Raw genomic sequence first — 12322 nt, 5'->3', positions numbered from 1 at the left:
TTTTATTTCCACTCATTTCCTCCCAAAAAGCTAGGAAAACGATTTCCTTAAGTATGGGTCACATCATCCAATAATATAATAACAACTCATTTCATCTCATCTATTTTCTTATTTTTAAGAATGAACCAAACAAAAGAAAACAATATATTACAGGAAATAGGTTTCTTATAATTCATTTCCTTATTTTTTTCCCCAACGAAACAACATCAAAACAAGTTTTCTTAAAAAACCACTCACATAATCCAATAATAAGGTGACAACTAACATCATCTCATCTCCATTTCTTTGATTTCCTTCTTTTTTTTAACCAATCAAACACTCCTAAAACAATTCTTCTTAAAAATAGTTTTCCATTTCTTTGATTTCCCTCTTTTTTTAGGCAAACAAACAGACCCTAAGAGTTAAACTCAACCTTTCACTTGCTTTTTATGAGCACTGATCATCCTAGGTATGGGAGCAAATAAATTCAGTGTTCCTCGCAATTAATCACTCATCCATTTTGTTTCTACCAATTGAACCTCTGTGAGGTTAGGTTACCACTACAGTAATTTTTCTTATGGACTTAACCCCATCCCCATCGATGATTCTAGGACCACTATCCTAGATAAGCCTTTAGTTAAATGATCTACAATATTTTTCTCTGATCTTACAAAGTCTAATGCTATTACATGGATTTTCATCTTATATCACAAGGATTTATGCCACACTTTCAAGTGTCGATTCATTTTCATATTTGCATTCTCTTGGTGACATTTGTCAATCGCTAACCTACAATCACAATGAATAGTAATAGCTGGTAATGATTTTTGCATTAATGGAATTTTAGTTAGTAAATATTGTTAGACCCTAGAGGGGGGTGCTTAGGGTCTTATGCTAATCTAATCCGATTAAATGCCAATTAAAAATAATTAACAACTATATTCTTGCAAGATAGGTATACAATCTATTATGGGCAAGAATATGCAATATACACAAAGTGATATATCCTATATGATGAAATATATGCAAGGATATATAAACAAACACAAGGGTAAATAATCTAAACAAGATAGTGGATGAAATAGATAATGAGCTAATGACAATGGCGATATAAGATATGAACATAAATATGAATGAACGCCAAAGCACACTCAAACAAGCAATATGATCACGGAGTTCGGACCTTCCGTCCTACGTCTCCGCTCCCCACTCCCGGGGAGAAATCCACTATCAACCGGGTTTTCTACGTTCACCCGAATAACGTTTACACCTCACAGTATCGGTTTTCAACGCTCACCGATCAACGTCACTCCTCACAATCGGTTTTCTAGTTCACCGAAAACTTTACAACACACTCGGTTTCTAGCTCACCGAAAACCTAACAACACACTCGGTTTCTAGCTCACCGAAAACCTAACAATCTCACAATGTAACAAATATAAATTTGTTCTCTAATATGGATGAGAACACAATTAAAGCACAACTCAAAGTTACAATCTCTCACCACCCAACTATACTATGTATGCAAATACTATAAGCTCAATGTGGGTGTGTGTAACAATGAGTAAAATAAAATCTAACTCAATTAACAAACTAGCAATAATAAGAATATGAAAATCAATAATGAAATTGCTAGAGAAAAGAGTTAGAAAACTTCTCTAAGAACACAAGAAGAGGATGAAGGGGATTGAGAATGAATCCCTCAATCTGCAGTGAAAACTTCCTCCTTTGTAAACAGAAACCCAAACTCAAAACAAACAGTAAAACCCTAAACCCTTGCTTAAACTTTTCTTTTCTTTTAAAACATTTCTTAGTTGGCTTGAGAGTTGAAGACAATGGGGTATTTATACCCTCTCACAACTCAGCCAACAAACCAAAGCAAAAGACAAAACAGCCCCAAGGCAACGGTCAAAAAACTAGCCGTTGGAAGCTGAACTGGACGGCGTCGGTCGACCGAAAATTTCGTCGGTCGACCGAAAATTTTCATCGGTCGACCGGACCGGTCGACCGACAGACTCTCTGTCGCCCAGTGAGGAAAATTCGTCGGTCGACCGAAAATTTTCATCGGTCGACCGACAGGCTTCTGTCGCCCAGAGAACTTTTGACCTCAGGTTCGGTCGACCGGTGCGGTCGACCGAATACTGATACTCTGCAAAACCTGATTTTAAAACTCTGTTTAAAAATATCAAATAAATTCCAAAAAATGTAAAACTTTGGGGAATGATTATAGACATGATAATAAACATGCTACAATGACTGGTTATCAAAAAGGACTTCCCAAATGAAAAATATCATCATTTTACAAACTAGTCCAAAACATGAAAATATGAGATACTTGAATTTTGATGTTTTGACATAAACCAACTTTTGAAACTTTGTAAAATGTTTTTATAGACTTAGTAAAACATGTATAAACTGATATTGAAGTCTATAAACTAAGAATACAATATTTTCACAAATACAATAGAAAATGAAACCTATGAGTATGTATATGAAAATATATTTGTTTCATATCTATGTAGATAAACCAAATCACAATAATAAATATGAAACATGTAATTTCATATTTATAAACATGAAAACTAAAACTTGTGTTGTATATATATGTGACTACATATATATACAAGGAAACCAATAAAATGTGTGTGTATAGATAATTGAGCTTAGAGTACTTAACACACATAATATAAATCCTAAACTACATTACCCAAGCAATCTTGATCTTCAATTAAGCTTGACTTGGTACACGTTGCGGATGAAGCTTGAACTTGATCTTTAACTTGAATTGTTGTATAGGCTTCAATCCGACATTCCGCCAACCTCCTTTGGATATCATCGTTGAAGCGCAATCCATCCATCCTCCAACTATATCTAACACACGTTGCTAGGTGGCACATTCCTATGAGAATGACAAAGTGTACGTATTCAATATTGTAGTATTAAGTCTAAGAAAGTTTATTCTTTTAGCATAACGTTACATATAGAACAGACCTAGACAATCCACACACTAGTCTGATTCAAACGGTAGTCGATAAAGGCCCATCAAATCTCTTGATGACTGAGAGTTATCCTATGAATATTATGTTTATTTATTTTAAACAGAATGAGTAATCATAATAAAAAGTGCACTAATCAAAAGTTTCATTTTATTAATGAACTAAAATAAAAAAGATACAAAAGTGGTGCTTCCATTCTAAAGATAATTTGTGGCTACAAATCTTTTCTAATTTGGAGAGCTCCTCTTCATAGGCATGCTCAAGTTCGGTCTTCAGATTAGCCCTGATGGAATCTTCGGTGACGAACAATGCTTTTGCAGCCTCATCTTTCATTTTAGCTAGCTTTTCTTTCTCAGACCTCAACTTCTCAAGCATTTGCCTTTGAGTACGTTCTACGCCGACCAATTCACTTTCTAGGATGATATGAGAATCCTTAGCATATTTCAAAGTTTTCCAATGCTAGCCATTTCCTCGCGGCTTAATGTTAAAGAATGAAGTAAGTTAGCCTTGGTCTTAGCCTTCCTGATAAGAACAACTTCCATTTGCGTCACACAACCCTGCTATTTTCGGAGCTCAATCACAATGGAAGCTCGCATGTCATGCCACACCTTTAGCTTTGACTCCATTCGAGCAACTACTTATGAGGAAGCACCAGCAGCCAGGAGTTCCCTCAACTTGTCAAGCTCTTACTCTAAACAAGCCAAGTCTGCAGCAATGGAATTTGCCAAGCTGCCATAGCATTCTTCTCTAATTCCTGTCACCTGACAATCAAGAGATCGCCTGAAATGGTCAAAGGATAACCCATTGTGAATGATCTTATCGATCATTGTGCTAAAAAAGGAAGTGAAATTGTAGAGCTCCATGCAGATTATAGCCCTATCTGGATCATCATCTGACATCAACGCCTTGATGGATTCAAATAATAATGGAGGAGACGCTGTAATAAAATCAAGAGAAGTAAGCACTCCAAAAGTCATTCAGACCGAGAGTCTAAAGTAACAATGGCAGGAAACATACCGACGCTAGCAGAGGATTCCTCGGCTTGGTGTTCTTGTCCCGACCCCGTCAGCCTAACTTCACGAATGAATGGAGGTTGTTTGGACAAGATCATTGTCGATGTTTCAGTCTCTTCAGTTGGTTTTGCGGCTTGAGCAATGGGATTAACCACAACTTTAGTCGAAGCCTCCATGAGCATTGGGTGTGAGAGGACGGCAACTTCGGGTTGAGAGGTAGATGGTTGAGTTTCAACAATGACTTGCTTTGAACCTGAAATGCCTAAGTCCTTGGGGTGCTCCGAAGCCCTTGAGATAGTAGCTGTATCAGCCCCAGTAGTTGATCCTACAATCAAAACTCTTATGTTGTCACTCAAAATCAACAATTGAGTAAAAATAGCTTTAAAGTAAGAAGTATACCTACAGATAAACTAACTTCAACAGTTGGTCCTGCAGCCTCACCATAACCAGGCTCTGATAACATGGTGGACTTCATCCGAGGATTAGCTTCAGAGAGGTCTATCATTTGATCGAGGTCGTGTTCATCAAGATCCTCGATATTAGCATTGTGAGTTGCTTCCTCTTCCTTAGCTGATCCCTCCATCATAACATCTGCAAAGAGGGGTGAATTTTCAATATGAAAAAAGCAGGAACGCATATTAAGTGAGAATCAACTTTACCTTCAGCCGCTTCAGCAGGTTCCACAACTCCAGCGTTTGTACCTGCTTCCTTTAGTTTCTCTAAAAGAGTATGAAGCGTAGAAATGATTAAAGGAGGCACAAATTTTGAATCATTCAATTCTTTGAGATGCCACCCGAATAAGGTAGTATATGTATTAGATATACCTGGGCTGGAGGTTTTCGAAGAGATTTTAGTAGCGGAGTCAAGTTGAACCCCAGTATCTACAGCAGTTGTGTCCACGGGCTCCTCACTCATAATCTCACACATCTGTTTAGTGAAACCTAGCCCTTTAGAGTGGGTGAAGCCGAGAGAAGTGGGGTCATATGGAATTTCACTCTCTTCATGATCCCCTGTGAACAAACAAGGAAGGATACATTAAGTGAACTTGAAGATGAAGTATGAGAAGCAACGTAAAGGTGAAATATTACCTTCTTCCTCAAGAGGGATATCACTAGCCGACGCTTCAGAATGTTAGACCCTAGAGCTCTGATACCAATTGTTAGACCCTAGAGGGGGGGTGATTAGGGTCTTATGCTAATCTAATCCGATTAAATGCCAATTAAAACTTATTAACAAGTTATCCTAGCAAGTATGAAATACAACAATGTATATGAGCTAGGATAAGTAATATGAACAACAGATATATCCTATATGATAGAGATATATGTATATATGCAAGGATATATAAACAACACAAGGGTTAAATAAACAATCTACACAAGTGATGGGTAATATGATGAGCAATACACAAAGGCGATATAAGATATGAAAACAAGAATAAGAACGCCAATGCAATCACAAACACACGATATGATCACGGAGTTCGGACCTTCCGTCCTACGTCTCCGCTCCCCACTCCCGGGGAGAAATCCACTATCACAACCGGGTTTTCTACGTTCACCCGAATAACGTTTACACCTCACAGTATCGGTTTTCAACGCTCACCGATTAACGTCACTCCTCACAATCGGTTTTCTAGTTCACCGAAAACTTTCACACCACACTCGGTTTCTAGCTCACCGAAAACCTAACAATCTCACAATGTAACAAATATAAATTGTTCTCTAATATGGATGAGAACACTATTAAAGCACAACTCAAAGTTACAATCTCTCACCACCCAACTATACTATGTATGCAAATACTATAAGCTCAATGTGGGTGTGTGTAACAATGAGTAAAATAAAATCTAACTCAATTAACAAACTAGCAATAATAAGAATATGAAAATCAATAATGAAATTGCTAGAGAAAAGAGTTAGAAAACTTCTCTAAGAACACAAGAAGAGGATGAAGGGGATTGAGAATGAATCCCTCAATCTGCAGTGAAAACTTCCTCCTTTGTAAACAGAAACCCAAACTCAAAACAAACAGTAAAACCCTTAAACCCTTGCTTAAACTTCAGCAATGGGGTATATATAGCCTCCCAAGAATTCAGCCAAAAATCCAAACAAAATGACCAAAAGGCCCAAAACAGAAGTTCTGCAACGGCTAGAAAAATAGCCGTTGGGAGACCTGACAACGATTCGGTCGACCGAAAAAATGATTCGGTCGACCGACCCGAAAATCCGGTCGACCGCGAACAACCTTGAAAATCCAAAAAACAAGAGGAGCCATCATCGGTCGACCGGCGCGGTCGACCGATATAGAAATCGAAATTTCGGTCGACCGTACCAGTCGACCGACGACTCTCTGGAAAACTACTGTTGGTTTTAGAGCTGATTTTAAAACCCTGTTTAAAAATATCAAATAAATTCCAAAAAATGTAAAACTTTGGGGAATGATTATAGACATGATAATAAACATGCTACAATGACTGGTTATCAAAAAGGACTTCCCAAATGAAAAATATCATCATTTTACAAACTAGTCCAAAACATGAAAATATGAGATACTTGAATTTTGATGTTTTGACATAAACCAACTTTTGAAACTTTGTAAAATGTTTTTATAGACTTAGTAAAACATATATAAACTGATATTGAAGTCTATAAACTAAGAATACAATATTTTCACAAATACAATAGAAAATGAAACCTATGAGTATGTATATGAAAATATATTTGTTTCATATCTATGTAGATAAACCAAATCACAATAATAAATATGAAACATGTAATTTCATATTTATAAACATGAAAACTAAAACTTGTGTTGTATATATATGTGACTACATATATATACAAGGAAACCAATAAAATGTGTGTGTATAGATAATTGAGCTTAGAGTACTTAACACACATAATATAAATCCTAAACTAAATTACCCAAGCTAGATCTTGATCTTCAATAAGCTCTTCTAGGTAATCTCGCGAATGAAGCTTTAACTTGGATCTTGAACTTTGAATAGCAAGGCTTCACCGACATTCCGCCAACCTCCTTTGGATATGATCGTTGAAGCTCTATTCCATCCATCTTCCAACAACGTTGTTTGTCTACAATGAATAGATAATACAAGCACTAGACAAACAACATTAGTAATAAATTGTTTGTAAATCATCATCAAAACAAGAAGGCCAACAAATATTTCAACCATTCAGCTTCTATACTAGTAGTATCAAGAGCTATCATTTTTTATTTTATTATACTTCTAGCCATTACAGTTTGTTTAGTAGATTTCCATGAAACGACTCCTCCTCCTAAAAGGAATACAAATCCAGTGGTAGATTTTACATCTACTGAGTCACTAATCCAATTTGCATCTAAGTATCCTTCTAATACAGATGGATAACCTTTGTAATGTAAACCATAGTTCATAGTTCCTTTTAGATACTCTGAAATTCTTTCTAGAGCATCCCAATGACTCTTGTCAGGATTTGATGTATATCTACTAAGTCTATTTACTGCATAAGCAATGTCAGGTCTGGTGTAGTTTGTCAATAATCCTAATTTTTCTTTAGATGTACATAGAGAAAATCCTGTATTTTTCTTTAGATGTACATTAGGATCATATGGAGTAAAAATAGGTTGACAGTTTGGATCATAAAAATTCTTGAGGATTTTCTCTATGTAGTGTGATTGTGATAGCACATATACATTCTCATTCTTTAAGATTTTAGTGTTAAGAATTAGGTCAGCTTGACCTAAATCTTTTATGTCGAATTTTTGTGATAAGAAGTATTTGATTTTATTTATGGTTTGTATGTCAGAACCAAAAATAAGAATGACATCAACATATAAGCATAAAATCATAATTTTGTTGTTGTTGTCTATTTTATGATATACACACTCATCTGTTTGATTGATTTCAAATCCATAAGATAGTATGATCTCATCAAATTTCATGTGTCATGTTTTGGAGCTTGTTTGAGGCCATATAGTGATCTAATAAGCTTGCATACTTTCTTCTCTTGTCCAGAAGCAAGAAATCCCTCAGGTTGATACATATAAATTTTTTCATCTAAATCTCCATTTAAGAATGATGTTTTAACATCCATTTGATCTATTATTAATTTATGAATGGATGCTAGAGCTATAATGACTCTAATGGTAGTAATCATAGCTATTGGAGAATATACATCAAAATAATCAATACCAGATTTTGGGTATATCCTTTAGCTACTAATCTGGCTTTATATTTATCTATTGTTCCATCAGGTCTGAGTTTCTTTTTGAATACCAATTTACATTCTATAGTTTTGCATCCTGGAGGAAGATCAATGAGTTCCCAAGTATGGTTTTAAACTATAGATTGAATCTTATTATTTATAGCTTCCTTCCAAAATGGAGCATCTACTGATTTCATTGCATCCTCAAATATAATTGGAGAATCTTCTACAAGTAATGCATAGAAGTCTTCATGGATCTTTTCTACTCTAGTTCTCTTACTTCTCCTATGTTCTTCTGGATTTTCTAGTGGTCTGATTTGTCTAGAACTAGTTTCACCTTGATTAGAACTAGGATCTGTATTGCTAGAGTTAGAATCTGTGTTGCTTACTCTGGTTTTGTAAAGAAAAATATTTTCAAAGTAATTTGCATCCCTAGCTTCAATAATGATGTTGTTGGCTATCTCATTAATGTCAGAGTTGATTATTAAAAATCTATTTGCATTACTATCAGAAACATATCCAATAAAGATTCCATCTACAGTTTTAGAGTAAATCTTCTTTCTCTTATTTTCAGGTATCTTAACTTTTGCTAAGCACCCCCACACTTTCAGGTGATCTAAATTAGGGTTTCTATTCTTCCAAATTGTGTTTAACTTTTGCTAAGCACCCCCACACTTTCAGGTGATCTAAATTAGGGTTTCTATTCTTCCAAATTGTGTAAGGGGTTTAAGCACCCCCACACTTTCAGGTGATCTAAATTAGGGTTTCTATTCTTCCAAATTGTGTAAGGGGTTTTATTCGAATTCTTGAATAGAATTCTATTTAGTATATGGCAAACAGTCGTGATGACTTCTCCCCACAGATTCTTTGGCACACCAGAATTAATTAACTTAAGTTTACCATAACCATTAGTGTTATATTCTTTCTCTCAGCTACTCCATTAGGTTGAGGTGTATATGGAGCAATTATTTCATGAATAATTCCATTCTCTTCACATAATTATTTTATTTCATTAGAAGTGTACTCACCACCTCTATCTGATCTTAGTATTTTAATTTTCCTATCCAATTGATTTTTAACTTCTGCTTTATATTTTTTGAATTTGTTTATCACTTCATCTTTGGTCTTAATTAAGTAGAGATAACAATATTTAGAACAGTCAACTATGAAAGTTATGAAACATTTGTTACCTCCTCTAGATGTTCTTCCTGAATCACAGACATTACTATGGATGAGTTCTAATATCTCAGGATCTCTATCAATGGTTTTGAAGGGTTTCTTATGAAGTTTAGCTTCTACACATATTTTACATTTTTTATTATCCTTTATATTAAGCTTTGGAATTATATTGAGTTGCATCAATCTTTTAATTGAATTATAATTGACATGTTCTAGTCTTTGATGCCAAGTGATACATGGTTTAATATTCAAAGCCATTGGAGATGTAGGAGTAGAGTTCTTAACATTCAATTTAAAAAGACCATCACATAGAAATCCTTTTCTAATAAAATTCAATCACTTAGTTATTACAAATTTATTTGATTCAAAAACAAGTTTGTAGCATTGTTGCACTAATAAAGATCCACTAATCAAATTTCTCCTAATGTCTGGTACATGGTGGACATCCTGTAGGATCAAAGTCTTATCCGAAGTGAGCTTTAGGTTGATATGACCTATTCCAGATACAGGAGCCACATCATTATTTCTCATTGTCACTGTTCCTCTACTTGAGATCTAATAAGTGGAAAAAAGAGATTGATTAGAGCAAACATGAATATTAGCTCCAGTGACAATCTACCAATCATTTGATTAAAAGGTTATGTTTACTTCAGGGGTGAAGAAAACAGACCTGAAAGCAGTCTCAGCTGCACTAGAAGTCACCATATTTACTTGTGACTTATTAGGTGGAGGTCCTCCTTTCCTAGACTTGGGTGGTTCTATCTTCTTATAAAAGCAGTCCTTTGCAAGATGGTTGGTTCGTCCACAAATAAAACAGGCTCGACGTTCAGCTCCTTCCTTCTTTTGAAAATGGACAGAGTTCTTATTTTGATAAAATGATTTCTTCTTAAATGTTTTATTTTGATTTTGATGTAAGTGATGTTTCTTGTGATTAGGAAATGATTTGGATTCTACATTGTTTACTTTGGGTTCTTTGGGTTTGGATTTTGTCATATTTTTCTCCTTGAGTCTATGTTGCTCTACGATTCTAATGGTATTCAACACTTGTTCTAGGGTAAGATCTTCTTGGGTATGATTAAGGCTTTTGGAAAAATCTGACTAGGACTCAGAAAGTTTGTCTATAAGACATGTTATCTGAAACATTTCATCTAAGATAGATCCATTTATTTTCAGTTGGTGAACTATATGTTCGAATTCATGAATTTGCTCATTTATTTGTTTAGAATCTACCATTTTGAATTTATTAAAATCACATGCTTTAAATCTTTTAATTCCTGTATCATCTAAACCATACTTTTTCTCTAATGTTTCCCACAAAACTTTAGCATTAGTGATAGTGTAATATATATCATATAACCTATCATATAAGGCCCCTAATATTCTGTGTAGATAATGATACTCTATCTCTTTAGGTGTTCTCGGGATAGTAATAGAATCTGTGGAGGAAGATTGTCTAGTAATTGGTCTAGATGAAGATGGGTTGTCGGGTTTTATGGCAATTATTAGATTTAGAGCTGTTAACCAAAATCGTATCCGCAGGTCGTGGGCGCGCGCCTCCTGACCCCAGCCCGGCCCGGTTCGGTTTGGCGTGCGCGTGTGTGGTGTGGAGCATAACACATATTTTCTTCTAGGTATAGGAGATAAAGAGAATGTTTATAAACAACCTATCTTTCCATCTTCTTTCCAATGTGGGACTAAACTTTTCCTCTACAAAGTCAAGTTTTAAGTACAACTCCAACAGATAGGGCTAGAGTTCTATCATGATTATGTGATTGTGTCTTATCATGATTAGAAGTTTGAATCTTATTCTAATTAGGAAGTGTTGATGTTAATAATCAAACAGATAATATAATATGGGTGAGGTTGATTAGGGGGCCGCTAACTTCTCCGAATATTTGATTTTGAGTTGAGTAACTTCAGCCTGCTCAAATTGTTATCTCCAATATTCGATCTTCCATCTCTATAATTTGTCCTTTAGTAGTTAAACTGTTGACACCATCTAGCTACTTCGTCTATATTTATCATAAAAATACTAGCATTGTCACACGTGCAATGCACATGCAAGAAAAAATTAACAGCAATGCAAATATTAAAATACATTAAAAAACAAATTCTGAAAATTTAGAATGTTATTGGGTTTATATAAAAATAATTTAAGGGTGGCATGGCTATGTTTACAGAGATTAAAAACTTAACCGGTCTTTTTTTTTCACTGTATGTCTTTTTTCTCTCAAGTTGCCGGTGGAAAAGGATTTAATTAATATGAGGATCTAAATTCAAACAAAAAAAATGTCTAACTTGCAATAAATTGAAAATTTTATATTATAAATTAAAAATACTAAACTTGGAGTTTCATATCAAATTAAAATAAAATCTGGGCCGGGTCTTATACCAAAAGGGCAAAAAACTTAATTCTATTATTTATTTACTAGCCTTTTCAAAGTTGAACCTAGTGAAATCATCGAAACTACCATTTTAGAGAAGGGCTTTTTTGCAAAATATACTCTTTCTTATTATTCAGTTATGCGAAGAAGATAGAGAAAGGGACAAAATAAAGTGAGGAGGAAAGGATGGAAGAAAATTGAATGGAGTTGGAGGAAAATACGTGTATTGTTGAAGCCCACGATGCATGTGTGTGGAGGGAAAATTGAAATATAATTTATATTTTAATAAACAAAACTTAGTAATTTCATAGTTCATCAAATCAATCTAATAATGTATACTAAAATAAGTATCATTAGTTTAGTTGTAGGATTGATAAGCGGCTTGCAATAGGCACAAACTAGAATGATAATAAATTTTGATTTTAGGCCAATAAATCATAGACGTCTGATTGTCTTAAGCGCTCTCCCAACCTAATCACAGATTACCTTGGGCGCTAATAAGAAACAAGAATTTACACTGACCACAGTAAGGATGAGAGAAAGTTTATCTAATAAGAATTGAT

The sequence above is a fragment of the Asparagus officinalis genome, chromosome 8, assembly GCF_001876935.1.
Source record: "Asparagus officinalis chromosome 8, Aspof.V1, whole genome shotgun sequence".
Classification (NCBI taxonomy): domain Eukaryota; kingdom Viridiplantae; phylum Streptophyta; class Magnoliopsida; order Asparagales; family Asparagaceae; genus Asparagus; species Asparagus officinalis.
The sequence above is the reverse complement of the archived record's forward strand: the minus strand, read 5'-3'. Positions refer to the sequence as shown.